This window comes from Schistocerca cancellata, chromosome 7, assembly GCF_023864275.1.
Source record: "Schistocerca cancellata isolate TAMUIC-IGC-003103 chromosome 7, iqSchCanc2.1, whole genome shotgun sequence".
Classification (NCBI taxonomy): Eukaryota; Metazoa; Arthropoda; class Insecta; order Orthoptera; family Acrididae; genus Schistocerca; species Schistocerca cancellata.
The window spans coordinates 298542938-298547937 of record NC_064632.1 but is presented as its reverse complement, the minus strand read 5'-3'; the positions used below and the strand labels follow the sequence as shown (position 1 = coordinate 298547937).

Below are 5000 nucleotides of genomic sequence, written 5' to 3'. Positions count from 1 at the left end.
AATATGCCATATTCCCGCTGTCCCTATACATGCTGTAAGTAGCTCGCTTGCTACAGCAGCAGCAGCAGCAGCAGCAGCAGCAGCAGCAGCACCACCTCCGCGCGCTGCCCTGGGGGCACTGAACCGCAGGACGCGAGACCCCACGCCCAGTGGCAAACAGGGCTCCTCCCAGAATATAGACGGTCCCTACCCCTCACAACGATGACGGTGGGAGGGCCGTTTTACGGGACCATTTCCTGCGGTGCCAACGCTGTCGTAGAGCCGATACTCCATCTTTGGTACAAGGCAACCATTCCGCTGTAAATCAGTACGTCACTCGTAGTTCAGTCACCTCACAGCACTGCTCAGTAAACTATGCAGGCCCACATAGATAGATTATATACGCAAATGCCCCTATACATGCTGAACGTCCGTACACACAAAATGAACCACACGTCAGCCACACACTCTATCACACACTACTCTCTGCCTGTAACAGACACAGATACAACAACTAAGCACCAGCATGGACCAACGTCCGGTGCATCCTATCCGCCACAGTACACCAACTACGCTATGATAACCAGACCGGGAGGTCCAATCATAAAACAGAATACCCCACTCGTCCGACAACCACAATTGCTCAGAATAGCCACCAACACCCACACATGTCCTACACAGGGGTGCACCCAACATCACCACACTGCCTCGTCTTACAGCACAAACACACTGGCAGGAATGAAACACACAGGTCTGCCGCAACCACAGACACGGCTCGCCCCCTCTCACTAGCGAAAAGCGCATCCCGACGTGACATAACTCCTTTGACACACTGACGCTGCCTCGGGCATCCACGTCCTACGGTCGATATCAACGAACCTCACCCCCCCCCCCCCCACCCCCACAACACGCCATGCCATACCACATTGTGTACCGTACCCAAACCTAACGTGTACTGTACTACAACGCAATGTGTACCATAACACAACCCAGTTTGTACCTTAACCTAACCTATGTCACCTTAACCTAACCTATGTCACCTTAACCTAACCTATGTCACCTTAACCTAACCTATGTCACCTTAACCTAACCTATGTCACCTTAACCTAACCTATGTCACCTTAACCTAACCTATGTCACCTTAACCTAACCTATGTCACCTTAACCTAACCTATGTCACCTTAACCTAACCTATGTCACCTTAACCTAACCTATGTCACCTTAACCTAACCTATGTCACCTTAACCTAACCTATGTCACCTTAACCTAACCTATGTCACCTTAACCTAACCTATGTCACCTTAACCTAACCTATGTCACCTTAACCTAACCTATGTCACCTTAACCTAACCCATCTTGCACCTTAACCTAACCTATGTTGCACCTTAACCTACCTCAATTTGCACCTTATCCTACCTCAATTTGCACCGCAATGTAATGCAATTTGCACCGCAATGTAACTCAATTTGCACCGCAATGTAACTCAATTTGCACCGCAATGTAATGCAATTTGCACCGCAATGTAATGCAATTTGCACCGCAATGTAATGCAATTTGCACCGCAATGTAATACAATTTGCACCGCAATCTACCCCCAAGTTGTGCCTTAACCTAACCCACGTTGTGCCTTAACCTAACCCACGTTGTGCCTTAACCTAACCCACGTTGTGCCTTAACCTAACCCACGTTGTGCCTTAACCTAACCCACGTTGTGCCTTAACCTAACCCACGTTGTGCCTTAACCTAACCCACGTTGTGCCTTAACCTAACCCAAGTTGTGCCTTAACCTAACCCAAGTTGTGCCTTAACCTAACCCAAGTTGTGCCTTAACCTAACCCAAGTTGTGCCTTAACCTAACCCAAGTTGTGCCTTAACCTAACCCAAGTTGTGCCTTAACCTAACCCAAGTTGTGCCTTAACCTAACCCAATTTGTGCCTTAACCTAACCCAAGTTGTGCCTTCACCTAACCCAAGTTGTGCCTTAACCTAACCCAAGTTGTGCCTTAACCTAACCCAAGTTGTGCCTTAACCTAACCCAAGTTGTGCCTTAACCTAACCCAAGTTGTGCCTTAACCTAACCCAAGTTGTGCCTTAACCTAACCCAAGTTGTGCCTTAACCTAACCCAAGTTGTGCCTTAACCTAACCCAAGTTGTGCCTTAACCTAACCCAAGTTGTGCCTTAACCTAACCCAAGTTGTGCCTTAACCTAACCCAAGTTGTGCCTTAACCTAACCCAAGTTGTGCCTTAACCTAACCCAAGTTGTGCCTTACCCTGCTCTGTAATTGGCATATGACACGTTACATTAATGTATTGTTGTCCAACCGCAACCCGCTCAGAATGTTGTGTACACAGCTACGTGTCATCTCCCCAAAACAGCTGCATTGCAGTGTGGTACGCCATAGAGACGTGTGGGAGTAATGGACGCAGTGGATGGCGATCAGCATGAGCCGTCTGTTCATGTAGTGGCGCGTGTATGCAGACGTAGTAGTCTCTTCTCACACAATGTGATAGCACGGTGCCCCGCGTTCCACATCTGCGACATGCTACAGAGGCCGGTTGACAGTTCGTCGCGCAATGGACATCGCATACGTACGGGGGCACCTTCCACGTGCCCTCTAGTCGGGCACATTTTGTTGCGTGGATGTGAGCGGATGTAGTGTGTCTTGACACCTGACAGGCAGGCATGCAATAATAGTTGACTTTGCAAACGGGGATGGACGTGTACGTTTACTGGTGACGTTACGCAAATGAACAACTGGTAACCCGTTGTGGTGCGGTTGTCCTTGCTGGAGGTACATCTGTGAGGGCAACGATCGGTACAGCTACGAAGCGGTCCCCACCATACCAACGAACGTGAATGTGAATCTGGGTGTGAAGCGATACGCGGCTGTGGGTGGGTGGGACTGTCCCCGGCCGGTGAGGGGGGGCCGCCCGGCGTGCTGGCCGCGCGGTGCGTGGGCGCACGCGCTACAGCCGGCTGGTGGGGGCGCCCAGTGGCAGGCGCGCCGGCCGACGGACGCGGCAGGCGGCGCAGCTGCGCGCCGGGGCACCCTGCGCGCGGCGCCGTGCAGCCAAAGTGGGTCCTCGCCGGCCCGGTGCGAAGCGCGGTGGACATCTGCAGTGTGCTGGTCCGATTGAGGACTGTGTGCGTTGAGGATGCGCCGCCGCCCGGCACTCGGCGCCGCGACGCCGTCTGCTGCTCGGTCGCCCCAGCGGTTCTCGCTGGTGGTTTGTATCGCAGTTGTGCAGACGTGTTGGCACGTGCGCTGTGCTGGGAGAGTTCGCTTCGGCACCCACGTGGGGCCTTTGCCCTTCTGTGGCGCTGGCGTTGGAGCTGCCGGTCACCGTAGGTGGCGCGTGTTGTCTCCCGCCGGCAATGCCACGACAGCACGCTCCCGGGCCTCTGTCGGCAGCGGCAAGCTCAGTTGGGAGCACGGGTGGTCGCACCTAAAGCGTCTACTCGCCTAACTCCGGGCGATTGCGCCTCTCTCGAACCCGACCAAGTACTTAGGACGGCGCTGCGCGCCGCCGGGACCTGAGAGGGTTTCGAGGTGTATTGTGCAGGGGAGCTCAGCCTCCTCCTGTTTGCAGAATAATTGAGCGGACGCTTGCGTGTTCGCGCAGGCCCCCGGGACACACTCCCGGGCGGCCGGCTGCTCAGCTCTAGTTGACGCAGCTCCCTGGTTGATCCTGCCAGTAGTCATATGCTTGTCTCAAAGATTAAGCCATGCATGTCTCAGTACAAGCCGCATTAAGGTGAAACCGCGAATGGCTCATTAAATCAGTTATGGTTCCTTAGATCGTACCCACGTTACTTGGATAACTGTGGTAATTCTAGAGCTAATACATGCAAACAGAATCCCGACCAGAGATGGAAGGGACGCTTTTATTAGATCAAAACCAATCGGTCGGCTCGTCCGGTCCGTTTGCCTTGGTGACTCTGAATAACTTTGGGCTGATCGCACGGTCCTCGTACCGGCGACGCATCTTTCAAATGTCTGCCTTATCAACTGTCGATGGTAGGTTCTGCGCCTAGCATGGTTGTAACGGGGAATCAGGGTTCGATTCCGGAGAGGGAGCCTGAGAAACGGCTACCACATCCAAGGAAGGCAGCAGGCGCGCAAATTACCCACTCCCGGCACGGGGAGGTAGTGACGAAAAATAACGATACGGGACTCATCCGAGGCCCCGTAATCGGAATGAGTACACTTTAAATCCTTTAACGAGTATCTATTGGAGGGCAAGTCTGGTGCCAGCAGCCGCGGTAATTCCAGCTCCAATAGCGTATATTAAAGTTGTTGCGGTTAAAAAGCTCGTAGTTGGATTTGTGTCCCACGCTGTTGGTTCACCGCCCGTCGGTGTTTAACTGGCATGTATCGTGGGACGTCCTGCCGGTGGGGCGAGCCGAAGGCGTGCGACCGCCTCGTGCGTGTTCGTGCGTCCCGAGGCGGACCCCGTTGAAATCCTACCAAGGTGCTCTTTATTGAGTGTCTGGGTGGGCCGGCACGTTTACTTTGAACAAATTAGAGTGCTTAAAGCAGGCAAGCCCGCCTGAATACTGTGTGCATGGAATAATGGAATAGGACCTCGGTTCTATTTTGTTGGTTTTCGGAACCCGAGGTAATGATTAATAGGGACAGGCGGGGGCATTCGTATTGCGACGTTAGAGGTGAAATTCTTGGATCGTCGCAAGACGAACAGAAGCGAAAGCATTTGCCAAGTATGTTTTCATTAATCAAGAACGAAATTTAGAGGTTCGAAGGCGATCAGATACCGCCCTAGTTCTAACCATAAACGATGCCAGCCAGCGATCCGCCGCAGTTCCTCCGATGACTCGGCGGGCAGCCTCCGGGAAACCAAAGCTTTTGGGTTCCGGGGGAAGTATGGTTGCAAAGCTGAAACTTAAAGGAATTGACGGAAGGGCACCACCAGGAGTGGAGCCTGCGGCTTAATTTGACTCAACACGGGAAACCTCACCAGGCCCGGACACCGGAAGGATTGACAGATTGATAGCTCTTTCT

At 52.9% G+C, this 5000-nt stretch overlaps 1 non-coding gene across 1 annotated transcript in view; it reads left to right on the top strand.

Moving 5' to 3' along the window:
* Nucleotides 1-3656: 3656 nt before the first annotated feature.
* The window catches only part of LOC126093627 (small subunit ribosomal RNA), a 1902-nt gene continuing 558 nt past the window's right edge, over nt 3657-5000 (top strand). The window contains exon 1 of the ribosomal RNA XR_007521755.1: nt 3657-5000. This exon is cut by the window's right edge and continues 558 nt beyond it. This is a non-coding gene — a ribosomal RNA (small subunit ribosomal RNA).